The sequence below is a fragment of the Canis lupus genome, chromosome 15 (assembly GCF_011100685.1).
Source record: "Canis lupus familiaris isolate Mischka breed German Shepherd chromosome 15, alternate assembly UU_Cfam_GSD_1.0, whole genome shotgun sequence".
Lineage (NCBI taxonomy): Eukaryota > Metazoa > Chordata > Mammalia > Carnivora > Canidae > Canis > Canis lupus.
In genome coordinates, this window is record NC_049236.1 from 53,570,048 (window position 1) to 53,587,768 (window position 17,721).

Consider the following 17,721-nt stretch of genomic DNA (forward strand, 5'->3'; position numbering starts at 1 on the left):
GCAAGTAAAACCAATGATTTCTGGGAAAAGCTCAGAAGTTCTGAACTGAATTAATCCCTGAACATGCATATGTTTTTACACAAATCTCCGACCTTAGGAAGTTCTATGCAAGCACACATCCCATTAGCTGATAAAATGATGACATTGTTAGGTGTCGTGTCTATACCTTTGAGAGACTGGGAATGGAAAGGGCACACCGTAGCTCAGTAGCGTTATGAAAATTGTGAAGTTACATATCCTTTAAAGAGCCCCGGGGCATCTCCCAGAAATTGCAGATGACACTTTGAGTATTACTGCTTTTAGTTCAACCAAGCCATGAGCGATGTAGCATACAGGTGCTAGAATGACTTTATATCTGATTTCAGAAACTAGGAGTCAGCATTTATTAAGCACATATTATATTCCAGGCATTGTTAAAACAATTAAAATTAAAGCTTTCTTGAGCCCCTTGAGAAATGATCTAGTCTATCACTTAATGTATAGATGAGGAAATGGAGTCAAGACCATTAAAGTTCTTTGCCTTAGAATCATATCTTCATTCAGTGGTGGACCCAGTGTTCGTAGCTAGGCAACATCCATCCTCTTAAATACTATGTCTTAGCACCTTTCCTGGCCATATAAAAGTTTTTCTTGTGGTTCGCAAGTGATTTTGCATACATCCATATCATACTTGCTTGCTTACACATTAGTCAGCTTAAACTCAGGGGTTAGGTTTCAAAGACCTGTGAACTTCCAAATAGAATGCATGAAACAGGAGATAATTAATGTCATTGAAAGAATTATGATAGAAATTCAGTTAAATTAAAACAAAATATCTTTAAATTTTCCACCAGTCTAAAGTTGTTATGATTGTTATGAGTAGGCACCTCTTTTCTTCATATGTACTAACTCTTGAAGAATATTTTGTTGGATATATAACTTAAGGGAAACATTTATTTGTTTCTTCGGTCCTTAATTTTTTTTTAAATTTCATTATTTGCTAGTTTCCATGACTCCCTGGCTATTCTTTTTCTTTTTATCTTTGAATTCCAGAGATTTGGTAACAAAATGCTTAGGTGTGATTTTCTTTGGGTTTATCATACATGAGGATTTGCTGAACTTCATGGATCTCTGAGTTAATGCTACTGTCAAATATGGACTATTCCCAGACATTTCAAATATTTCTTCTTCTTGTATCCTCTCTCTCTTATTTTCCTTTCTGGGACTCTAAGTACATGTATGTTAGACCTTCAAATTGTTCTATAGATTTCAGGTGCCCTTCTACATCTTTGCTGTTTATTCTCTTTGTGATTCTCTTGGAGTTATTTCTATTAACCTGACTTGAAGTTCATCGATCCTTTCCTCTGATGTTAGGTCAACTAAATGGAATTCTTTATTGGTGGCACTGTGTTTTTCATTTTTAGGATTTCCAATTGTTGCATTTTCTTTGCTTTCCATTTCTCAATGGATACTCTCTGTTTACACATCCACACATACATACTAAGCTGCAAGTGTGGAAGACTGAGTCAATATAAATTGTGAGGCATCTCTGGATTCTAATCTATCTTGCAGCAGTTAAAAGCTTGATAAAGATTTACCCAGTTTTCTTAATACCTACCTGGGGGAGACTCTAACCTTCCACCACTTCATCTGGGATGAAAAGAGCCATTACTCATCTCTCCTAAGGTCTGTTTTTTTTTTCCTTTTGGAATCTATTTAAGTTTCTTTGAGTTATCCACTTAGTTTTGTTTTGTTTTTAAGAACAACTTAGACAGTGTGCAACTTATGTACAATAAATCTCACATATATAAAATACACAGCTGGATATGATTTGACACATGTATATACCTGTGAAACCACCACCACCATAACCAACGTAAAAAAGATTCCCATCACCCCTTAAAAGTTTTCTTGTGTCTTTTGCTGATCAATTCCTCCCTCTTCCTTTGTCCCCCAGACAATCATGATCTGCTTTCTTTCTCTACTTACAGATTTATTTGCAATATCTAGATTTTATGTGGAAGTAATGTAATCCTGTATGTGGAGTCTCATTCACACGGTTTGAGATTTATCTTCCTTGTTGCATGTATCAGCTGAGTGATAGTCCTTTACATGTGTGGCTCTGCAACATCTTTTTTTATTTGTTCACATGATCAGAGACATTTGAATTGTTTCCAGGTGTTGACTATTATGAAAAAAAAACCCTGCTGTGAACATTTGCATTCAAGTCTTTATTTGAATACATGTTTACCTTTCTTTTTGGGTAAATACTTAGAATTGGAATCACTGGGTGGTATGAAAAGGCATGTTTAACATTTTAAGAAATGACCAAACTGTTTTACAAAGTGCTTGTTCCTTTTTGGATTCCCACCAGCTGCATATAAAAAATTCCAGTTATCCCACATTATTGCTAAGTCTTGGCGCTGTCAAACTTAAATCTTAGACTTTCCAGTGGGTTTTTGCCTCATAATTAATATTATTGACTATAGGAAGAGCTATTAATGGAGTATTTATATATCTTTTTTAGTGAAGCATCTGTTCAGATCTCTTGCCCATTTTTTAATTAAATTGTTTGCTTTCTTATTTAGCAGTAAAACATCATATATTCTGGATTTAATTACTTTTGCTGATATATGTGTGGCAAATGTTTTCTCCCAGTGTGTGACTTATCTTTCTGTTTATTTAATGGCATCTTTTGAAGAGTAAAAGATTTGGAATTTTAATGAAGTCTAATTTGTCATTTTCTTTGATGTTTCATGATTTGTTTTTTCTATTTAAACATCTTTGCTTCATACAAGATCATAAGGATTTTCTCCTGTTTTCTTCTACAAGTATTATCATTTTAACATCTACATTTATGGCTGTGATCCATACAGAATTAACTTTTGTATATAGTGGTGAGATATGGATCAATGTTCATTTTTTTTCCATATGCATATCCAGTGGTTCCAACATCATGTATTGAAAAAACTTTTTTTTTCCTCACTGAATTACCTTGATAATGTTGTTTGTATAATTGAACACACAACTCTGGATCTGTTTTGGGACTCGCTAGTCCATTGATCCCTGTGTTACTCCTTTCAGACCAATATCAAACTCTTTCGATTACTTTATCTTTGCAATAACTTTTAAAATAAGGTGTATAAATCTTTTGGTGTTGTTTTTCCTCTTTAGTATTGATATTCTCTCTTCCCCTAAATCTTAGTATCATTTTATCAATATCTACTAACGTGACAGCTGGGATTTTAATTAGAATTGCTTTGAATCTATAGATTATTTAGGAAAAAATTGGTACATTAACAGTATTAAGTATGATATACCTCTGCATTTCTTTGGCCTTCCTTATTTTATTTTATCTTACCAGTGTTTGTAGTTTTCAGTACAGAGGTCTTACAAACCCTTGGTTAGATTTATTCCTAAGTATTTCATATTTATTGATGTTATTATATATGGATTTTTAAAAATATTATTTCCCAGGAGTTTACTATTAGTACAGAAATTACAATAGATTTTTGTAGATTGGCATACATACATATGTCCATGGTTGTATCTGCAACCTTGCTTAATTCACTTCTAGTTGTTACTGGCACCATTCATTTTATTGTGCTTCACAGATACTGTGTTTTTACAAATTGAAAGTTTGTCACAACTCTGAATCCAGCAAGTCTCCCAGTGTCATTTTTCCAACAGCATTTGCTCACTTTGTGTGTCTGTGTCACATTTTGGTAATGATCACCATATTTCAAGTTTTTCATTATTAAATTTGTTATGGTGATCTGTGATTAGTGATTTTAAGTCACTGAAAGCTCAGATGATAGTTAGCATTTTTTAGCAAAAAGTACTTTTCAGGGGCACCTTTGATTTCGCCTCAGGCCATGACCCTCATGGTGGTGGGATGGGGCGCTGGATCTGGCTCTGCACTCAGCAGGGAGTCTGTTCAGGGATTCTCTTTCTCCCTCTCCTTCTGCCCCTTCTCATCCTTGCCCTCCCCCTTCCTTTAAAATAAATAAATAAATCTTTTTGAAAAATAAAGTACTTTTCATTAAGGTATATACATATTTTTGGACATAATGCTATCGTACACTTAATAGATTATAGTAATGGTGTAAACATAACTTTTATGTGCACTGGGAAGCCAAAAAATTCACTTGACTCACTTTGTTGCAATTTTGCTTTATTGCCATTGTCTGGAACTAGACTTGCAATATGCTTATTTGGTAGATCCCTTGGGAATTTCTACATGAACAATTATGTATACATACAACACATAGGCATGGTCTCATTTCTTATTCTAATATGTGTTTTATTTCTCTTTCTTATCGCAATGACTAGGATAACTTCAGTACCATTGATTAGATGTGTTGAGGAAAGGCATCTTTGCTTTGTTTCTGACCATAGTAGGAAGTGGTAAGTCTTTAATTTTGGGTGTGACTTGAACTGTGTTTTTTTATAAACACCCCCTGATAGGTTTTTTTTAAACTTAATTATGTAGTTTATTTAGCTAGTTCTCATTATTGGGGCTGGAGTAGGAGTCTCTTGTGATTTTCTACCACCTAATTAGAAGTGAAGACTCTGTACTTTTACTTTAAGCTAACTTGATATAGATGTGGCTAAGCATTTCTATTTACAGAAAACTACCACTGTAAATAAAGAAAGAACAAGAGATTTCTCATTCTCAAAATCCTTTTTTCAAACTTGCTGTTTCTCAGTGTAATCCATAATCAATCACATTGTAGTATTTTCTCACCATAGTTCCTTATTTTTCACTTTTGCTCTACTATTCTTATTGAAATGTGTCTCATTAAAGTTATACATTTTTTTAAAAATTTATTTATTTATTCATGAGAGACACACAGAGAGACACACACATAGGCAGAAGGAAAAGCAGGCTCCTCTACAGGGAGCCTGATGTGGAACTCTATCCTAGGACTCCAAGATCATGACCTGAGCTGAAGGCAGACACTCAACCACTGAGCCACCCAGGTGCTCCAATAAATGTCTTTTTAATCTAAAAGTCAGATGATATTTTCTCAGCCCTCCTCCTATGGACTGAGTTGTGTCCCCACCAAAATTCACATGTTGAAGCTCTAAACATCCCCAACATATTCGGAGGTGAGGGCCCTTGGGATATAATTGGGTATAGATGAGGTCATAAAGGTGAGACCCTCATGATGCTATTAGTGCCCTTAAAAGAAGAGACAGCAGAGAACTTCCGCTGTCTCTTTCTCTTTACACCATGTTAGGATATGGTGAGAAAGTAGCCATCTAGAAACCAGGAAGAGAGCTTTTACCAAACCCAACCATGCTGGCACCTGCTCTTGGACTTTCAGCTTCTACAACTGTGAAAAAAAATGAATGTTTATAGTCTAAGCTACCCAGTCTATGGTATTTTGTTATGTCAGATTGAGCTGACTAATAGACCCCCTTACCCTCTACAGACTTGTAAAATACACTTCTTTTTGAACATGTGTCCTCTTCTGTTTCCATTCTCATTATAGTTTTCTGATTGCTGCTTCTCCATTTGAGTCATTAAAAATCCTTCTCTAACCCTTAAATATGAATATTCACCCAGAGTAATGATTTTGGCTATTTTCTCTCTTCACTTGCGGCCCTTTGCCATGAAACAGTTTGAATTAAAGTCAATTTTCAGAGCTTCCTCAGTGTGGAGGACCACACACTCATGTCTCTTATCCTTAATTAAAAATTCCAATTTTCAAGTACATCTCTACCTAGACTCTTGGCTAACAGTTCAAGATCCATGTGTATAAAATTAAATTCAACATCCCTTCTCTCAAGCTGACTTCTGTTACCTCTTTCTATTAATGGCACCATTATCTTTCCAGACAAAAAACCTCAATGTCATCTTGTTCCTCAGATCTAGTCATTTGCCATGTGATGCCAACTTTAATTTTATAATATCTCTAGCACCCATGCTTTCCTGCTCCTTCCCACAACTTCCTTCAGTCCTCATGTTCACTAACTGCTCTCCTTCTCTGGCAGGAGTTTTTGCTAATGACTTTATGGCCAAACCCTAGTCATTTTCAAATGCAAGATCCAATTCCATGCATTCCAAGAAGCTTTCCCTGATTATCTTTGTGCTGCCACTGCCTAAAAGCAATGTTTCTTATAAACATCATTAATTTTCTATCTCTACCTGTTCTCCACTTTCTATTAGCCATTTAAGAAAAAATATATCACCCATACTAGACTTTGAAGAAAATTAAAGAAAATTTTATCTTTATTCAGAAACTTAGTATTGATTGAATTATGTTGATTTATTAATACTTCATTATAAAACTTGTTTTCAAGAAGCAATAAATTTTATAGGCCTTCATTTTACTTCTATTTTATACTTTTTTTTTGCCTGAGTTTTGTCTTTTATGTTATTTATAAGAATGGCCCTATATTAGTATGTTTTATTGACATTAGTTCGTATTTATCGAATACCAAATAATATATGATGTTTTGTACTCAGTGCTTCTGATAAAGCAATGAACTACAGGAAACATGTATATTTTTTCGTTTAGCTAATTTAACAGAGAAGTAGAAAAGAGCATAGGTAATTACCTAAGCATTATTGGGTTCTTTCTCGCAATTCAGTAAACTTCATAAATTTCCATCTATAACAAGACTTCTCCCTTTCAAAAGAGGTAAACAATAAATAAAAAAAGAAAAGTAATAAAAATAAATCAGATGGTAAATACAGAATAATGAAATAGAAAAGGCAAACATATAGGAAAACTTTTTGAAACATTTTCTCAAGTTGTAAGCCATTTATATGTATATAATATATACATAATATACATATAATATATGTATATATGTATTTGTGTCTATGCATACACAGGATCCAGTGAAAATAAAAAGAAAAAAAATGAGTGAATTTGATAATAAAGATTTAAGCTATCTAACTCCTTCCATGTTTATAAAGATGACTCCTACTCAGTTACTCTGTCATTTAATTACAGCATAAAATAACTCATTGGAAGTCCAAAGTTGAATATATCGTGAATCTACATTGGCTGGTTAGATTAAGTCTGGAAAGATACTGACTTTTTTTAAGATTTTATTTATTTATTTATTTATTTATTTTAGAGAGCAAGAAAGCAGTGGGGGGAGGAGGGAGCCTCAAGCAGGCTCTGTGCTGAGTGAGGAGCTGATGTGGGGCTCGATATCACAACCCAGAGATTAGGACCTGAGCTGAAAACAAAAGTCGGATGCTCAACCCACTGAGCCACCCAGGTGCCCCCATACCTACTTTCAATTAAGTGGCAAAGATTGGATCATAAGTAAGGTTATTCAGAAAATATTTTTAGAGAATTGAAAAAGGACTTAAGATAGCTTCCTGACGAACTTCAAATGGTGATAAGAAAATCATGAAAAAGAGTCTGGGGAGATATTGTAGAAACTAAGACAGCCAAAGCAATCTTATGATACGTATTAATATTGATCAACTAATATTATTAATAATAATATGATGTATAGATGAAATGCAAACTCCTGATTGGACTGAGCTGAAGTATTTTTAACTCTCAAATTATTAAGGGTGGAATTTGAATTAAAATTACTGTTAAAAATAAATTTAAAAAATTGAAAACTAATATTACTAAGTGTTAAATTTTTCACAAAGCAGTCCTTGCAATTCCTGGGGATTCACAAAAGGGGAGCTTTTCTGCATTTCACTTGAGGGGGCGATAAAAGTATAGTTGATACTTGAACAATGTGGGGCTAGGGACACTGACCCCTGCACAGTTGAAAATCCACATGATTTTTGACCTTAAACTTAGGTACTCGTAGCCTACTGTTGACTGGAAGCCTTACCAATAGCATCAAGCCAATTAACATATATTCTGTGGGGCATATGTATTATATAGCGCATTTTTACAATAGCATAAGTTACAGAAAAGAAAATCTTATTAAGGAAATCATAAGGAAAATATATGGACAATACTGTACTGTATTTATTGGGGGGGGGGGGAATCAGTGTGTAAGTGGACCAGTGCAGTTCGAATTCATGTTTTTCAAAGGTCAGCTGGATAGTGGAGTAAATTCTGGGCTTGTAGTCCATCTGTCTGAGTTCCCAACTGACCTCTACACCTTAATAACTTTGAGATTTGGGCCAAGTCATTGAAATCTGACCTCTGTTCTGTTATCTGTAAGCAGGAAGGGTTACAATACATGGTCTCTAACATCTTTTCTAGTTCTAAGCCTCTATTATGTAAATGCCATCTTTATGTTCACTTTCATGTAAGAGATACTGAAATGGAGAAGAAAAATTGCCTGGAGTTTAGTACGATCAGGAAAGTTTCTTTTAACTTTTCCCATTTTGAATCAATTAGATATAAAAAGGCATTAAAATAATATGGTTGTGGTTTGGAATTTAATGGGAATGAACTCAGCCTTTCTCAACATGTAGCTTTGTGCGTATCCAAATATATACCTGCAAAGGACGTGTTCAGAAGCCAAAATTTACTTCTGGTAATGATTTCTTTTAATTTAATCATTATGTAAAAGTTCAGAAGGAATGGAATTTGTGCTGGACTCTGCTGTGTTTCTTTTGCTGGCCCAGTTCCAGCATGACCATCGGGGATCTGGATCCCACTGTTGGTGACAAAAGGTCATTTTCTGTCTCACGAGTCAGAAAAGCTCTGCTGTTGAACTGAAAACTCAAGAAGGCCCCTGACTGCCCATCATATCCCCAGGAACTCTCAGAGAAACATCATTCCTAGAGTGTCCAGGGGGGGATCTCAGGGTGAATTGTAGAAGAGGAAGGTCTTTTTCAAAATACAACCTTCACTTGCCTTCCCCAGGTGTGTTACCCATCTAGCACCTCCATGTGTTCACCATACCAAAAGCTCGCCAAAACCCCTTTGGTTAGGATTTTTTATGGAGGCTTCATTAGGTAGGCATGCTTGATGAAATCGTTGACCATTAGTGAATTATTTAAAAGATTTTATTTATTTATTCATGGGAGACACTGAGAGAGAGGCAGAAACATAGGCAGAAGGAGAAGCAGGCTCTCTGTGGGAAGCCTGATGCGAACCTAGATCACGACCTGAGCTGAAGGTAGATAGACACTCAACCACTGAGCCACCCAGGTGCCCTGAAGTGGCCTCAACTTTGATGGGAAGGAAAGGGTGATCTGACTGGAACAAAACTCACCCGGTGGTAGAGGAAAATAGAATTATCTGGGCTTTAACGTGTCATATTTGAAAGAAGATTCTGGAAGAAGACACAATAGTGACCTTCATGAGTCTTCTAACCCAGCCCTTGAAACTTTTCTCAAGATGTTGAGAAAATGGGCTCCAAACTTTAAAGCCATGAAAACTTAAGACTTGTAAATACTGTCTGTCAACAAAGATCAAAAAAGAGAACAGAAACAAATATACCAATAGTAGAGGTGCAGGCAGTGAAGGAGATGCCTAGACTGGGCCAGGAATGGGAAGGTCAGATAAAGCTAAACTACCACTCAGGAAAACAATGGACTCTCAGGAACCCTCCCCACTCTGCTTTCTTCAGAGAAAGAGAGTGTGCATGAGTGGGTCGGGGCAGGGTGGACAGAGAAAACTTTAAGCAGGCTCCATGCCACTCGGAGCCTGATGGGGGCTCAGTCTCATAACCCTGAGATCATGACCTGAGCTGAAATCAAGAGTCAGATGCTCAACTGACTGAGCCACCCAGGTGCCCGTCTTAGGACCTTTTAAAACAGGGGTTGACGAACGGTGGTGAAATCCAACCTGATGCCTGTTCTTGTTCTGCCCTAGAGCTAAGAATGGTCTTTATCTTAATAAATGGTTGACTAAATCCAAAGAAGAAAACTTCACAATACATGTACACTCTATGAGATTCAAATTTCAGTGTCCATAAATAAAGTTTCATTGGAACACAGCCATACTGTGACAGAATAAGAAATATATATTTGGCGTCTGCCTGTTGTTTCCTGGCACACAACTGCTAAAACCTAAGGAATCTCCAAAGTGATAAGGCTCCTGGGTAGCTTTGGGATGGGGCCTGGTTGCCAGGGGAACCAACCACATGAGGAGAGGATTAGAATTCTGTGTCCCAGCCTGACCTCTAGAGAGAGGAGAGAGTTTGAAGGTTGAGTTAGTTAATCACTAATGGTCGGGAGGCCTGGGTGGCTCAGTGGTTGAGTGTCTGCTTTCAGCTCAGGTTGTGATCCTGGGGTCCTGGGATCGAGTCCCACGTCAGGCTCCCCACGGGGAGCCTGCTTCTCCCTCTGTCTATTCCTCTGCCTCTCTCTGTGTCTCTCATGAGTAAATAAATAAAATCTTAAAATTAAAAGATGAGGCCACTTTGATATCTCCTCATTATTAAAATGTTAATTCAAGTTCTCCACAGGTGTGACAATCTAAACCAGAATCCATTTTACTCTTCTTAGAAACCATGGTATCTCCTATTTTAATAAGACTCTGGCTGACTTCACTTGATTTCACAAATACCCTAAAATTAACATCCTACCCATCTCTTAAACCTTTCTACAAAATAAGTACACATTGAGAAGGTAAGCACATAAAAGAGTTAGCCCTGAATCAATATTGAGATAGTTAGTTTATGAAAGCAGTGATTGGAGGCAAGATTGTTTGTATAACAATACTAATCATTTGTCAACCTAGCATTCTAGGAAAAGAAAATCAAATACCGCAGAATTTCTATGTCAGTTTGGTCATTACAGGTTTATTTTGTTTAAAACGTTTTCCGCATTGGGAATAATGTGGGTTTGTAGAATATAGTATGTACTTCAGCGATGTAAGATTTGCTTGATTTATATCACAGGTTTGGTTTCATGAGTGGAAAAATGGGTTTAAAATCTAGCACAGTCCAGGGATCCCTGGGTGGTGCAGCGGTTTGGCGCCTGCCTTTGGCCCGGGGCGCGATCCTGGAGACCCGGGATCGAATCCCACATCAGGCTCCTGGCATGGAGCCTGCTTCTCCCTCTGCCTGTGTCTCTGCCTCTCTCTCTCTCTCTCTCTCTCTCTGTGACTATCATAAATAAATAAAAATATTAAAAAAATAAATAAATAAAATCTAGCACAGTCCAATTTTTATTCTAATATTTTATTAAAGAAATTTGGCATGCAACTTATTAGCTAGTGGAATTATATAAAATAAAACCATATTAGAATATTACTCTTCTGGGCCATGCTGTAAACTCTATTATTTTGTAATTCAATAAAATAAACACTAATTTTGGACAAAGACACTATTTTCTTGGTATGCATTAATGTTCTTCAGGTAGAGAATGTTTTCCAAATTTGGAGAGTATATCAATCTTTAGGTATAAAAATTGAGAATTACAAGTTCCCTTAAACTGGTTTTGAGCGCTAATAGGAAAGGTGTCATAGGTATAAAATGTTAGTGGATCTTTCGGAGGAAATGGAATAAATTTGTCAATCTTTGATTTTGTGACTTCATTGAGCATGATTCTCTTGCACAATACCTTTGCATAGATTTTTCTCTAATCCTTCATACATCCCTGTTCCATCACCATTTTACCATTTCACAGTTGAGATAACAGGAACTCAGTGACATTAACAAACTTGTGTAGCATTGTGCTCCTGCCAAGTAGGAATTGTGATAGTCAACATTAATCATTACATCTTGGGTGCCAGGTACTTTTGTAAGTGCTTTGCATTTGTCAATTTGTTTACTTTCATAAATTTGTTTACTTTCACAACACATTTATGAGATAGTTGCTGTCAGCATCCCTATTTTCCAGATGGAGAATGTGGCGGTGAAGTTCAGAACTTAAGGTCACAGAACTGGTCCATGGTAGAGGCAAGAAGCAGACACAGACCACCTGGTCCTAGAGCCTGAACTCAGTCGCTTCTACACTCAGTCTACCACTTTAGGGCACAACTGTGCATGGCACTGACATCTGTGTGAACTTACCTCTCCAATCATGAAGTCTCTCTCATGATCATCATCTTCAGGTATATGGATATTAATATATAATCTCAGACACTTAAAAAAAGTCATCATTGCACAAGAGACAAGAGGGGAAGTTAAGTGTGTATGTGTATGTATGCATGAATGTGAAATCAAAGATGTGTTTCCAGGTCTTCCTGACTGGCCAAAACTAAAGAAAAAAGAGAGAGAGAAAATGGAGAAGTCTAGATGTTGGATGGTCAGTAATTTTATTGTGCCACTTAAATTAAATTTGTCAATCAGCCCAATTGTTTAATCCTCATGGACCTGTTTTCATTTTAAAAGTTTCATCAGGCTATACTACCTGTATCATATCATAATGGAATCTGTAGACTCTTCAAGAATGTGAACTTATTGAGTGTTTTTTTCTAGGTAATTAACTTAGCTTTTCATCTTCCTTGCAAAGTTAAATCAAACATTGTTGAGCATACAGGCATTTCTAGAATAATACGATATATGTGTTCCTGAAAAACCTCATATGCTGCAAAACTGCACTAAAAATAAAAGGGCTTGTGGGAAGAAAATGTGTTAGAGTGAAACCAGTAAACCCTATGAGCACCAACAAAAGCAACAACAATCATAAAAATTATACAAATTTAGGTAAAAAGACTGATTGCATTCTAAGGAATACTGCAATTAATGATAGGCCTGATATTAGGGGGAAAGCTGAATAAATTATAAGAAAGTGCTGAGCCTGCTGAGTTATGGAGACAAGGGGAAAAATAGAGGAAAGGTCTAATAAGTACTTCCAAGATGGGACAGTGGTCAGACTGAGGTAGGAGGAAGACCACAAGGTGGTTGGAAATCCAGCATGGCTGCTACTTTATACGGACATTATGCCCTCTTTAGGACTGCGTATGAGCCAGTTCACATCACAGAAATACACAGTATTTATATGAAAATTGATAGAAACAAAAAGAATTTTTATGATGTAAAAGGGAACTCCATTTCTCATTTAGCTTCTTCCATAATAATTGTTATATTTTCAGTAAATAGATTTTTAAATGACTAAGTCTCTAAGGAGCTATTTTAGTCATAGAACAATGATGGGAATTACAGAAATAGCTGCAGGAAATTGTTTTATGTATTTCAGGGACAAAATATTGAAATATTTATCTGATTTCCACATGACCTACATGACCTACCGTAAGTGGTAATGGTATTTAACTTGAAGACATACTAAGTGCATGTATTCAAATTTCAGTGATAATCACACTAGAAAGTCCTGAACATAGAGATTTAGGATTTATCCTCCCAAAAGTTTTGCTCTTTAGGTATAAAACATTTGGATGTAAACATTTGGATATAAAAATTGAGAATCACATAATGCTAATTGTTAGAGTTAAAATCTCCCTGCTATAGACTATACTAAACTCTGGTGTTACTTTACAGATATTAGAGAATTGCTCCCAATTCCAGTGAAAACAGATTGTGAGTCACACCCACCTTATTTTTAATAAAGCAGTAATACAATTTGGGGCACCTGGGTGACTCAGTCAATTGAGTGTCGACTGTTGATTTTGGCTCAGGTTGTAATCTCGGGGTCCTGGCATCAAGCCCCATGTGGGACTCCATGCTCAGTAGAGTATACTTCTCTCTCTCTCTGACCCACCCTCACATATACACACACACACTCTCTCTCTCTCTCTCAAATAAATAAATTGTAAAGAGAGAGAATACAGTTTATTAAATTATAATTATCAGTACTAGATATAACTATTATTATAATTATTATAAAACATAAGTTGCATGGCTACTGTAGCTTTGGTGAGGCAGTTGACATCAGGTGAGGGGGAATTTCTAGTATTTTGGTCACACAACTGAGGTTGCTGTTGCCCTTAGAGCTCACTTCTTTGTTTCGGAAAGGTTGACAGTATGGGCTCTCCGGTAACAAAAATTCAAGGTAAGTAGCCTTCACTCTCACAGATCACTGGAGACACCTTATGCGTACATGCACATGCAGTGTTGGAAGGTGAATGCTCTGTTTTGTAACATAAACTGGAGTCCGCTTTCCCACGTCTGGGCTTTTGAAGGAGAAATTACTTTCCAAAAGGAGATTTTAGCAGGAAAGTTGGAGCACTCTGACTCCCACAAGGTGTTATGTAATAGTGAAAACCCAAAATCTGGGCTTAGTTATGATTGAATAACCAAAGTCATGGGAAATGGATTATGGACTCTTGGTTGCTCTCCACGGGCCCTGGACTCCTTTCTTGGCTATGGTATCGAGAAGTACAGTTGGAGGAATATGTCCTTGCTCTCCTTCAGCCCTCATATCCAGTCAGTAGCCAAGGGCTATAGATTCTCTAGCTGAAATACTTCTGGAATTGATCCACTTTTTCATCCTAAGGTCATTATTTTAGTCCAACCCAGATCAGCCTCCTGTCCAACTCTGACACATTCCTCATTCTCCACTCCAAATAATCTTTTAAAAATACAATCCAATCTATTCACATTCTTCCTTCTTAGTCTTTTAGGTGGTTGCTCTTAGAATAGTTTTCTTTGTTTAACAAGGTTTGGAGAGCCCTCCACAATCCTGGCCTCTGCCTGTCTCAGCTCCCTTCCCTACCACCTTGCTCTCCCTGACCCCATGCTCTAGCCATGCTGGAATTATCTTGGTTCCTAGAACATGACCAGATCTGTCTTGGCCTCCAAGCAATGCTGTTCCGTTTGGAACTTTCTTGACCCAGTTCAGGGTCACATCTCAGCTCAGATGTCTCTTCCTCCTGGGACAGGGTCTGGATCCCTGGTTTGCACACTCAGAGCACTTGCTGTGCACTTCCCCTTTCTGTAGCATGCATCACATATAGCACTGAAGTGTCTGAAATAGTTCCCCTGCCAGATGTAAACTCCAAGAGGCCAGGCAATGTCCTTTATTCTGCATCTAAAAGAATGCCTAACACAAAGTAGACCATCCACAAATACCTATTGAGCAGAATGAGGAGTAAATGCAGTAGAAGTATCAAAGAATCAGTGGCAGTGGAGATTATGAAAAAGAAAATGCAAATGGCATGGTGAATTCATCAAGTATGTTAAAACCCAAAAGGTTCATGAGCTTTAACTTTTCAGAAATTGTCACTGAATTGAGCAAGGAAAGTGTCAGTAACACAGTGGAAGCAAAAGCCAGGGAGTTGTAGACTTAGGAATAAATATTTCTTAAGGAAATGAACACAGCACCCAAGGCTTGATCTTTCAAGATGTATGATTCATAAATTACATATCACAGATTTGGGGTAGGACTATAAGTAACAGAGAGTAGTGGCAGGTTCTACTGGCCTGTCCGCATCCATAATCATCCCCCATACCTAGCAGAGATAATGCTAAAGCTAGGGAAGCATGAGGAGATAAAAGAATCTGATATTTGCTTGCTTTTATTTTTTAACTTAGTACTGGAGTGACTTGGACATTCATACCAGTTTTTCTAGTACTTTGTCCTGCTTTCCTGATATATCACAGAGGAAAGTTCTATAAATATTTCCCACTGCAAAAGGAAAAGAAACACACCGTAAAAGGCTGGTTTATGGAGTTTTATTTGATTTTTTTTCAATTTTTGAAGAATAAAAGCTTTAGATTTCTGGTCTGCCTGAAAATTAAGCTTGACACCAGTTTATGAAAATGGTGATGAGTTTGTGCTACTGTATGCAAACTTTGTCCTCACTAAGGCATTTTGTGTTTCCAAATTCTCTTCTCCTTTCAGCTACTCTTAAAAATTTAGACTTTGGAATTTGATCTTAAAACACATATATCTCTTTAACCACAGATTTTGGCAGGGCTAGGTCCTAGGCCCAATATTGGACAGTGGATGTAACTGTTTGCTTTTACTATGGAGACTTCGTTCTTGGGCTCCTCCCACACACCCCAATTTCTAATTTGAAATCTGCTCTTTAAGACTTGCTGTTGTAAAAGAGGCTTTCTGTGGCAGAGTCCTTATGGGTTATTTTCTCTCTAGTCTTTTAATTTTTTTTAAAAAGATTTTATTTATTTATTCATGAGAGACACAGAGAGAGAGGCAGAGACACAGGCAGAGGGAGAAGCAGGCTCCCTGCAGGGAGCCTGATGTGGGACTTGATCCCAGGACTCCAGGATCAGGGCCTGGGTCAAAGGCAGACGCTCAACCACTGAGCCACCCAGGCATCCCTCTCTCTGGTCTTTTTATAAGTAGGAAACAAGATTTTTGTGTGTAACTCTAGAGTTTAAATGATGGATAGCCTCTTTACCTGAACAATCATGCATCCTGGTTATTAATATGAGGCCAAAAGCTGGGTCATTATTCCCACCATAACGGAGTTAATCACTTACTACTAAAAGGGAGAGGGCATTCAGTGTATCTGGAAGCTGTTTAATCATCAACCTTGAAGATGGCAAATACCTCTCTGAGTTTCTGAGAACATATATCCCACTGCTTGCCAAGGCCTTGTCACCAAGTTCATTACTTTAATTAATTTGTTTTTCCTTTACTGTGTTACTCTCATTTCTACAACCGGCTATCTACTGTGTTCAGCCACTGACCAAACCATTTCCAGAGTCACTGCTAAGGTTACACCTAAAAATCATCACTGGTTTAGTTGAAGAACATTTTCTGTATTCCTAGCAGGCAGACACAAGGCAAACAGGTTTCCAAGGTATCAGCGTTGAGTACATCTGTTTCGTAATGTAATTTCATCGGTTGAGCAGATGAAGAATGCTAATTAGCTTGTTTATATATATGTGATTTAATGAGATTAAACACTTAACTGATCTTAAACTAAGTACAAGTTGTTTCCTGTTGCTGTTTTTACTTAGTAAAAAACAGTGTTAGACACATTTTCTGGAAATTACAGTGCTGTGCAACCCAGAGAAGAGAGAATTTCAAGGTTGACTGGTCCGTTTTATCCTTCTGAGATTGCATAGGAGGCTGGGAATCAAAGTATTGGGTTTAGGGACAAGGGTTGAAATCCAACATTAATGAAAAGCCTAAAGTTAATGGGAGACGTTATCATAAACTGTATTTTGTCAAACTCCTAAGTCCCAAACTAAAATTCTGATATGTACCAGAATAATTTATTTCAGGGAGCAGTTCTATACCTTCATCGGATCCAATCTAGAATCTTCTAATTTATTTTTTTGCTTTCCTTTTTTTTTTGAATACTTTCTTCTTCTAGTTATTATGGTCGTATCTTGATATAATTGAAATCATGGCATTCAGTTAATATAGCTTTTCTTCCTAAAAATTATGTACAATAATGGTATTATAATTTTTATGGTTATTTAATATTATCTACTATGCTGTCTTTTTTTTTTTTACTTTCAAGTTGAACAAAACAGATGCACAAAGGCTGCTATATTTTGAGGGTGGGGTGGGTAGAGGAGATGAGGAAGTAGCTCCGGTCCTATAGGCAGAATTATATTTGGCTTAAAATGCTTCAGTTAACCTGCTCAGCTTTCTATAACCAGAGGTCAGCAAGCTATGGCTGGATCCAAATGGATAGGACCCATCTGAGGGCCAAGTCCACAGCCTGTTTTTGCAAATTCAGTTGTATTGGAACACATCCATACCATTCCTTCGTATATCAGCTGTGGTTGCTTTCATGCTGAAATGGCAGGCGTTAAGTCATTGATAGAAACCCACAAAACTGAAATTATCTCTCTCTGGCCCTTTACAGAAAGGCCCACTGTCCACTGATCTAAAGCATGTATGAGGACGGGAGTTAGTGCATAGTAATAGCTACATTCGAATGTAGTAAAGAATGAGAAACATATATTTTCTCAGAATTGAATCTTTTTTCTTTTTAAATATTTATTCATGAGAGACACAGAGAG

General features: G+C 36.9%; 1 protein-coding gene across 1 annotated transcript in view; it reads left to right on the forward strand.

Annotated features, from left to right (window-relative positions):
* The window catches only part of GUCY1A1 (guanylate cyclase 1 soluble subunit alpha 1), a 60,259-nt gene that overhangs the window by 12,251 nt on the left and 30,287 nt on the right, over positions 1 to 17,721 (forward strand). The window contains 1 exon segment of the mRNA NM_001018035.1: positions 11,717 to 11,930. The gene's annotated coding sequence lies outside the window, so the exon portion shown is untranslated.